At 51.8% G+C, this 10,226-nt stretch overlaps 3 non-coding genes across 3 annotated transcripts; 1 reads left to right on the plus strand and 2 right to left on the minus strand.

The window, feature by feature from the left end:
• Positions 1-1,644: 1,644 nt before the first annotated feature.
• On the minus strand, positions 1,645-1,716 carry TRNAD-GUC (transfer RNA aspartic acid (anticodon GUC)). The gene has a single exon. It is a non-coding gene; the product is annotated as a tRNA-Asp (tRNA).
• A 3,518-nt stretch (positions 1,717-5,234) lies between these two features.
• TRNAQ-CUG (transfer RNA glutamine (anticodon CUG)) lies at positions 5,235-5,306 on the plus strand. Its single transcript has one exon. It is a non-coding gene; the product is annotated as a tRNA-Gln (tRNA).
• A 4,066-nt stretch (positions 5,307-9,372) lies between these two features.
• TRNAA-AGC (transfer RNA alanine (anticodon AGC)) lies at positions 9,373-9,445 on the minus strand. Its single transcript has one exon. It is a non-coding gene; the product is annotated as a tRNA-Ala (tRNA).
• Positions 9,446-10,226: the final 781 nt, after the last annotated feature.

Raw genomic sequence — 10,226 nt, forward strand, 5'->3', positions numbered from 1 at the left:
CTTTCTTGCTCCTTGAAGAAGTGTGGACAGTGATTTCTTGCGCGATGCAGGGACCTGCCGTCCTATCATGTCCCAATACAGAGGGTAAACACCGACCTGTGTGAGGTGCTCATGCCGGACCCGGGGAATATCAATCAATCAATCAAGACATTTATAGAGCGCACTACTTACCAGTAGGGTCTCAAGGCGCTAAGGGGGGGGTGCCGTTACTGCTCGAACAGCCAGGTCTTGAGCTTCTTCCTGAAGGAGAGGTGGTCTTGGGTTAGGCGCAGGTCGTCGGGAGGGAGTTCCAGGTCTTGGCGGCCAGGTAGGAGAAGGACTTTCCTCCTGTTGTCGCTCTTCGGATGCGGGGGACGGCGGCGAGGGCGTGGTTGGTCGATCGGAGGTGGCGTTTGGGAGCGTAGAAGTTGACTCGGTTGTTGAGGTAGCTCGGGCCTTGATCGTGTAGGGCTTTGTGTGAGTGGGTGAGGAGACGGAAGGTGATTCTTTTGTTGACGGGGAGCCAATGCAGGTCTCTCAGGTGTCCGGAGATGTGGCTGTTTCGTGGGATGTCGAGGATGAGTCTGGCTGAGGCGTTCTGGATCCGCTGAAGTCTTTTCTGGAGCTTGGCGGTGGTTCTGGCGTAGAGGGCGTTGCCGTAGTCCAGTCGGCTGGTGACGAGGGCCTGGGTGACGGTCTTCCTGGTCTCCGTGGGGATCCACCAGAAGATCTTCCGTGGCATGCGTAGGATGTTGAAGCACGCCGAGGAGACGGCGTTGACTTGTCTGGTCATGGAGAGGGAGGAGTCCAGGATGAAGCCCAGGTTGCGTGCGTGGTTCGTCGGTTTGGGTGCGGTGCCCAGGGCGGGGGGCCACCAGGAGTCGTCCCAGGCGGTGGGCGTGGAGCCCAGGATGAGGACCTCCGTCTTATCTGAGTTCAGTTTCAGGCGGCTGGCGTCATCCACTCGGCTAACTCCTTCATCCCATCGTGCAGGTTGGCTCTGGCGGCGGCGGGGTCGTTGGTCAGGGAGAGGATCAGCTGGGTGTCGTCGGCGTAGGAGATTATGTTGAGGTTGTGTTGGCGTGCGATGGCCGCGAGGGGGCTCATGTAGACGTTGAAGAGGGTAGGGCTCAGCGAGGATCCTTGAGGGACGCCGCAGATGACTTCGGTGGCTTCTGACTTGTACGGCGTTAGGCGGACTCTCTGTGTTAAGATCTCTGATGAGGGTGGTGGGGCGTGCACATCTGGCAGTGACACTTTTACTTTTACAATGTGTCTGTAAGTTCTAAACTTTTACGCCTAAATAGATAAAAGTGACACCTTCGGATAAAACAATTCCCTATTCAGATCCCGCCCCCAACATTCTATTTATTTAGCATGAAGAATACTCGTTAAAATGCATTTTCCATGTCGTTTTTTGATTTTAATATCATATGTATTTATATAAATAATAAGCCTCAATTACTTTTTACTTTTTCAATTACTTAAAAGGAAAAGACACAAATGCTGTCCAAAAGGTAAAAGACTTCTAAATATTTAAACTTGTAAAGGTGTGGCCATACATAAAAAGCAATAGCAAATTGTAATATCAGTATAACTTTATAAATTGCATTTAAAAAAGGTTTTCTATCGTCAAAACGTTTGCTTACTTTAAAAAAATGAGTCCTCCCCGTCGGGGAATTGAACCCCGGTCTCCCGCGTGACAGGCGGGGATACTGACCACTATACTAACGAGGAACCGATGAATCTCGACCTGCTGGGCCGCTCCTCATGTGGCCTTCAAGCCGCCTCTCCCCGATATGCTACCGGTTCGTGCTATTTATCAACTCCTTGACACCAACACAGGGGGCCGCGGGCTCAACAAACACACACACTCTCTCCCCCCATACACACACAAACACACTCCTCCCTCACACCTCAGAGCAACCCTCTCGCCTCCTAGCAGACGCTCTCAGCAGCATCCCCTGATGGCAGAGTCCCCACAACCAGCTCCCAGGGCTGCTTCAGACGGGGCCCGGACTGGCTCTTCAGCCCAGGGGCCCCTGGCTCTGTCTGATGAGGGGGCATTGCAGCGGGGGCTGCACACAGGGAGGGGGAGGGGGGCGGGAGACACCACCCCCCTCACCCCCGCCGGAGGAGAGAGCTGGGCTGTAAAGGTGAAAAGGGGAGGCAGGAAAAGCCCCGGCGTGTGAGGGTCCGAGAAAGAGGCGCTTTCCATTGTGAAGCAGAGGGGAAAAAAGTGAAGAGTTTGCAAAAATCCTTCCCAGCGACCTAAGGATGTCAGTCACTCCACTACAGTCCTCCGCTCTACCAACTGAGCTATCGAAGGCTAGGAAGGGAGGGGATGACAAGGCGCTATATCACATGAGGAGTGGTTCTGGACTGTACCCAACTAGAAAATATTCTGTGTGTAATCACTTGAAAAAGCTGCAAAACCGACAGATATTTAACTAACAGGGAAACGGCTGAGCTCTGACTGATTTTCATGATATATTTACATTTATTATTTTGGGATCCAAAAGTTAATAAAGGGGTTATGTTATCTAGTTATATCTATATACATGTAGCGCTCAAACACCGTAGGTTTCCTGGTATTGGATCAGAGTTATATATGTTTATTTATTTATTTAGGGTGTTTCGTGTTTACTTTTGGATACATTATTGCTGTACATCCTGGGTAACATGTGTTATGGTGTTTTAAGAGTTAATTTTTTGGGTTCGGATGTTCTTTGTAGCATTAAATACTTAAATGTGCTTTTGCGGTTCCTGCATTTTAATTTTAAAAATGGTAATCACCATGGGATCCACAAGTTAATAATGGGGTTAGGTTATCTAGTTATATAAATGCCAAACTTCATCCGATGCTACATTACATTATATGTTTCTGGGCTGTGATGTTGGTAAAGGTAATTCAGTCACTGGGGGTCGCCAACGTCAGCGAGTCCCTGTCTGTGAAACACCCTCAGACCCCAGGGGGCACCAGGGGTTGGTTTTACTTAAAGTTCAGGGGCTGGTCCTTGTAAAAGGATCTGTTTAAACACCAGAAGGAGACTAGAGGGGTGACCCCTCTGACCTATCAGAGCTCTTATATGCTGTGGGTGTAACAAAGGTGATAATACGAGGAGACTGGGTTGAAATGCTGGGCCATTGTCAGCCCTTCCAACCCCCCCTCCCCCCCTTTCTCCCCCCTCCCCGCAGCAGCGTCTCCACGTCAGTCCCACCTCCTCTGTAAAAGAAGCCTGACAGGAATCCAGTCTGAGGGGTCATATCGGGCCATAGTTGTATCAAGGGGGGGGGTGTTTACTTCCGGTGCCCCAGGGGCCTCTGTACTCTGGGCCCTCAAACTAGGGACAAAGGGACAAGGCCCCCCTTTTAACACCTGACTCTGAATAACAAGGCAGAGCAGCCGAATGCTTACTGGGGACCCGCATGTATGAAAGGAACAAATGGGGGAAAGAAACTGCACCCTGACCCTATCAGAGCACACTTTTACATCCGGTGTAAACATAGATGTATATTTTGATTCATAACTTGTTTACATTTGACATGAATAAACATGGAAACATCTGTACTTCCGAGTGTTTTATTTGCCTGCCCCGGCTGCAGTCGTATCCTATCTATATGTGAGTTTCGCCATTCGGTTTTTATAAATTGGCATGATGAGAAAAACGAACAACACAGCCGAGAATGCCTACAAATGTGAGTTTATTGCTTTTAACCCCAGATGTTTACTTTTGTAAACACACACCACAGAGGCTCCTCCCCCGCTCTCCCAGAATGCTGTGCGGGATTATTCGGGGTCTGCCCCTGTCAAGGCTGTTGATGCCCCATTGCTGCTCCAGGCTGTGAGTGCTGTGGCGGTGCTGCCCCCTGGCGGTCACCCTGAGCATGTGAAGATACCTGGGAAGAAGCCAGGGTGCACCTGACCTTGTCCTCCCTCCTCTGTGTGAACCAATCCAGTGTCAGGACTGGGGTCGGTGCTGATAGTAGAGGGTGAGGGGGTGTAACCGGAGCACCCCCACCCCCACCCTCCAAGTCAGCCTGGGGCCTGTGACAGGTGCCGGGGGAGGGGGGGCTCAAGGAAGCAGCTGGAGGGTAACTGCAGAGGGGTCTGTGGGGCCCTCAGCCTGGTGAGGAGACACAGGAGTGAAGGGGGTCCTGGGGAGAGGGGCGTGGCTTTGTCTGGCTGTGGGGGGAGGGGCAGTAAGAGGCAGTGTGGGGGCTGCTGCTGTCCTCTGGTCCTGGGCTCTGGGTCTGGAGAAGGCCCAGGGTTGTAAATAATGAGACATGAGCAGGTTGTAACACAAATCTTGACCCCTCATTCCTTCTGGTTTGTCAGGAGTGCAGGGGGGGAGGGTGGGGGGTCTGTGACCCCATTCATGGCCAGACCCTGATGGGTGGCAGTGTGACTGTAAACGTACAACCAGCAGTCTGACAGGACAGATGTTAAACAGACTGCGTCCTCTGCAGACAGCCTCCCATATGGTCTAGCGGTTAGGATTCCTGGTTTTCGCCCGGGTTCGACTCCCGGTATGGGAAGTACAGTTTTTGTTGTTGCAACATTAGAAAAGTATTTGATTCCATCCAAACCAAAATGGCTCTGAAAGTCCAAATAACTCTCACTTGCGTCTCTTCCCTTCTATCAGTCTAAAGCCCTTTGGGGTTTACCCCGACCCCTCGGCTCCTGTTCCCCCCCCAGCCCTTGCTGCACAGCTGATGTAGTATTAAAGAACTGGAGTGAAAAAGCGCAGATCGATACTATGAAGGGCTATTCGATGTTTGCCTTTTATCACACAACGAAGAGTACAGATTATATATAAATTGCTCGTGGCATAAAACGAAGGCACCCGTTTCCTGTGCTCTCACCGTGTGAAATGCTCGTTTCTTTCCTGCTCCCCCCCGTGCTATGGAAGAGGCGCTTTTAGAGTCTGTGTTGTGACATTAATAACCCGCTGTGTTGATTTATAGGAGATGAGGATTTAGGAAGTTCCTGTTTTATCTCCTGTGGGTTCAGCTCCTGTCTCCGCCGTTTCTCCTCTTTACACCAACACTTAAAGCAACTTAAAGCGCTGTCCCAAAGGACAGTTAAAGCATCAATGTGTCATTTTCCATGTCTTGGTTAATTCAAAGTTTCGTGTACGGTGTTTTAAGGATTTAATTGTGAAATAGACTTCTTTGATTGGACGTTTAACATACGCTGTTGACCAATAGAAAGTCAGAATTTGACTGAAAAGTGACAATGGCTGCAACCAGCTGGTTCCATGGTGTAATGGTTAGCACTCTGGACTCTGAATCCAGCGATCCGAGTTCAAATCTCGGTGGGACCTGGACTATTTTTATCATTTGTTTTATATTATTCTAGGTATTGAGCAGGGCGCCATTTGTATTTACATTTGTATTTATTATTTGCTTCCATTTACTCTAGGTCTTAAGCAGTGGAGCACCTGTATCTCTAACATATCCCCTCCCTTCCTGTTTTCATTCTCCTGGTCTCTGCTGACATCCATACAGGGGGCCTCATTTATGAGAAATGACGCATCGCTGCGTGAAAGCAGCGATGCGTTACTTCTCAGTGCGCACTCCTTGCGACATTCCTGATGCGTCATATTTAATGTATGACGCATCATGTCGCAAGGAGTTACAGATACGTCAGTATTTCTGACGTATCTGTAATCACAAAATTGATGCATTGCTGGAGTGTGTCACAAAAGTGACGCAACTCCAGCAATGCGTCCTTTCACATGGGGCAAGCCCCATGTGAAAGGGCCTGCGTCAGTCTTACGCCTGCTGTGAGGCAGGCGCAAGATTTTTACGCAACGGCTTCCTAAAAGTGACGCAGTGAAATCTCATAGATTTCACGGCGTCACTTCTACGACCCTTCCTTGCGTCAATACGCCCCCCTTGCATACATTATACCGGGCGCAGGTATAATGTGGCGCAGGGGTTTACAAAGTGACGCATCTACCTAGATGCGTCACTTTGTAAATATGGTGCAACAAGGCACATTTTTTACGCCACTGGTGTGTCCCAAAAAGTGATGCACCGGCGGCGTAAAAGTGACACACAGCCTCATAAATGAGACCCATTATCTTTAGGCGGTGCTGGGTGGCACGTGACACTACACACAGGTGTTTTATCATTCCTGTGCATGTGTGGACACCTTTCTCCTGTAGCTGCACAACAGTCACACACACAGTGACCTGACTCCAGCGCCCTTCACACTGCATAACTTACAAGGAGGCAGACAAGAAAGCAGTGTTTAAAAGAAAGGCCTAAATAAAGTGTTAACGGATACAAATAAAAATGCTTTTTGTTTTATTTCTGACCTTGATTGGTAACTACCCGACATATGAAGGGGGATGACAATTCCACCAGAACTGTCGGGCAAAAAAGTTAAATATAATCTGTTCGTCGCGTAAAGCGCTCTAATGGCAGTGGGCCGAGTTTACGCTAACAGCAAAAAAACAAGCATTGGCATAGCCAATAAGTCTCGCCTTTGGGACCTTATAAGTGCAACAGTTGATGTTGTTATACCAAGGATATTGAGCTGCATAACTAAATACTTATAAGGTCCCAAAAGCGAGACCAATTGGCTATGCCAATGCTTATTTAAGACTTGTGCCCTTAGAGTACCTGTAGATTGAAGTCGTGGTGCGGCACCGTGACTTGAGACCCATGCACCTGTTAAAGGCACTCAGCGCCTGCTCTCACCATGACAGGACACGGGCCACTCACCTCCATACACACAACAGGGTAGCACGTGTCTCCACTCACCTCCATGCACACAACAGGGGAGCGCGTGTCTCCACTCACCTCCATGCACACAACAGGGGAGCAGGTGACTCCACTCACCTCCATACACACAACAGGGGAGCAGGTGTCTCCACTCACCTCCACACACACAACAGGGGAGCAGGTGTCTCCACTCACCTCCATGCACACAACAGGGGAGCAGGTGTCTCCACTCACCTCCACACACACAACAGGGGAGCAGGTGTCTCCACTCACCTCCACACACACAACAGGGGAGCAGGTGTCTCCACTCACCTCCACACACACAACAGGGGAGCAGGTGTCTCCACTCACCTCCACACACACAACAGGGGAGCAGGTGTCTCCACTCACCTCCATGCACACAACAGGGGAGCAGGTGACTCCACTCACCTCCATACACACAACAGGGGAGCAGGTGTCTCCACTCACCTCCACACACACAACAGGGGAGCAGGTGTCTCCACTCACCTCCATGCACACAACAGGGGAGCGCGTGTCTCCACTCACCTCCATACAAACAACAGGGGAGCGCGTGTCTCCACTCACCTCCATGCACACAACAGGGGAGCAGGTGACTCCACTCACCTCCACACACACAACAGGGAAGCAGGTGTCTCCACTCACCTCCATACACACAACAGGGGAGCAGGTGTCTCCACTCACCTCCACACACACAACAGGGGAGCAGGTGTCTCCACTCACCTCCATGCACGCAACAGGGGAGCGCGTGTCTCCACTCTCCTCCATGCACACAACACGGGAGCGCTTGTCTCCACTCACCTCCATGCACGCAACAGGGGAGCAGGTGTCTCCACTCACCTCCATGCACACAACAGGGGAGCAGGTGTCTCCACTCACCTCCATACAGACAACAGGGGAGCAGGTGTCTCCACTCACCTCCATACACACAACAGGGGCGCACGTGTCTCCACTCACCGCCATACACACAACAGGGGAGCAGGTGTCTCCACTCACCTCCATACACACACCAGGGGCGCGCGTGTCTCCACTCACCTCCATACACACAGCAGGGGCACACGTGTCTACACTCACCTTCATACACACAACAGGGGAGCAGGTGTCTCCACTCACCTCCATACACACAACAGCGGCGCAGGTGTCTCCACTCACCTCCATACACACACCACGGGAGCAGGTGTCTCCACTCACCTCCATGCACGCAACAGGGGAGCAGGTGTCTCCACTCACCTCCATGCACACAACAGGGGAGCAGGTGTCTCCACTCACCTCCATACAGACAACAGGGGAGCGCGTGTCTCCACTCTCCTCCATGCACACAACAGGGGAGCAGGTGACTCCACTCACCTCCATGCACGCAACAGGGGAGCAGGTGACTCCACTCACCTCCATACACACACCAGGGGAGCAGGTGTCTCCACTCACCTCCATGCACACAACAGGGGAGCAGGTGTCTCCACTCACCTCCATACACACAACAGGGGAGCAGGTGTCTCCACTCACCTCCATACACACACCAGGGGCGCAGGTGTCTCCACTCACCTCCATACACACAACAGGGGAGCAGGTGTCTCCACTCACCTCCATGCACACAACAGGGGAGCAGGTGTCTCCACTCACCTCCATGCACACAACAGGGTAGCAGGTGTCTCCACTCACCTCCATACACACACCAGGGGCGCAGGTGTCTCCACTCACCTCCATACACACACCAGGGGCGCAGGTGTCTCCACTCACCTCCATACACACAACAGGGAGCAGGTGTCTCCACTCACCTCCATACACACACCAGGGGCGCAGGTGTCTCCACTCACCTCCATACACACAACAGGGGAGCAGGTGTCTCCACTCACCTCCATGCACGCAACAGGGGAGCGCGTGTCTCCACTCTTCTCCATGCACACAACAGGGGAGCAGGTGACTCCACTCACCTCCATGCACGCAACAGGGGAGCAGGTGTCTCCACTCACCTCCATGCACACAACAGGGGAGCAGGTGTCTCCACTCACCTCCATACAGACAACAGGGGAGCGCGTGTCTCCACTCTCCTCCATGCACACAACAGGGGAGCAGGTGACTCCACTCACCTCCATGCACGCAACAGGGGAGCAGGTGACTCCACTCACCTCCATGCACACAACAGGGGCGCAGGTGTCTCGGGGGTTCGGAAGGAGACGTCTTGTCCCCTCATCATTTAACGTGGGTGGGCAGCAGCTGCAGTCCCTGGGGGCCAGGGGTCTGCAGGAACTGCCCTTACTGTGGGTTCATGCAATCCATCAGCTTGCAGGGCCCATAGTGGTCCAGCTCTGTCCTCAGGCAGTGTCCAGTGTCCTCGCTGCGGCACCTTCTGATTATTTGGAAGATAACTCAGTTGGTGACAGCACAGGCCCCGCAACCTCCGGGTTTGACTCCATGCGAAGCCCATACCAGTCCCCATAAACTTTTCTCCTCTTTACACACTACGTTTTACACGACCAAATGAACCATTTCCAAACACCGACGGCTGGTTTTAGCAAATTTAACGTATACAATTGCACGAGAAGTTTCTTATATTAATAATAGTAACTAAATGAGCACTTAATTCCATAACACTCTCTGAAAAACCAATTAATGCAATTGAATGAGTAAAAGTCACATCGCTGGAGAATGCGGGCATCGATCCCGCTACCTCTCGCATGCTAAGCGAGCGCTCTACCATCTGAGCTAATTCCCCACCTGTAGCGCAGACGGGCAGCTGGATTGATGCCGCATTCTCCAGGCATGTTCTATCTCACATCACATTTTCCTTCCTAGAATGAGCCTCTAGAGTCTAGACAGAGGTTTGCTCTGTGATTCCCAGTTGCTCAAACTGTTGCCATTGAAGCGTCTGACACAGCTCGTGCATGTCGTGGGCTTGTGCATGTCGTGGGCTTGTGCATGTCGTGTGCTCGTGCATGTCTTGTGCTCGTGCATGTCGTGTGCTCGCGCATGTCGTGTGCTCGTGCATGTCGTGTGCTCGTGCATGTCGTGTGCTCGCGCATGTCGTGTGCTCGCGCATGTCGTGTGCTCGTGCATGTTGTGCGCTCGTGCGCATGTCGTATGCTCGTGCGCATGTCGTGTGCTCGTGCATGGCGTGTGCTCGTGCATGTCGTGTGCTCGTGCATGTCGTGTGCTCGTGCGCCTGTCGTGGGCTTGTGCATGTCGTGTGTTCGCACATGTCGTGTGCTCGTGCGCATGTCGTGTGCTCGCGCATGTCGGGTGCTCGTGCATGGGTTCAATGTAGACACCAGCCCCATGCCCCAGTTACGTCATAGGAGCTTGGCATTAATCAAAGTGACTCTGTTGTGCCCACGAGTGGCAGAACGGGTGGTCTTCGCCACACATCACATTTACTTCCAGTTTACCTCACTTGTCTGCAGTGCACTTTAAACTCGCCTCTGCAGGGTGTTGCTTTTTAAGGGTTTTCTGTGCACAATACTGTAGGTCCGTGTTTTATTAATATTTCTGTAAATTGT

This window comes from Lissotriton vulgaris, chromosome 1_1 (assembly GCF_964263255.1).
Source record: "Lissotriton vulgaris chromosome 1_1, aLisVul1.2, whole genome shotgun sequence".
Taxonomy (NCBI): Eukaryota; Metazoa; Chordata; class Amphibia; order Caudata; family Salamandridae; genus Lissotriton; species Lissotriton vulgaris.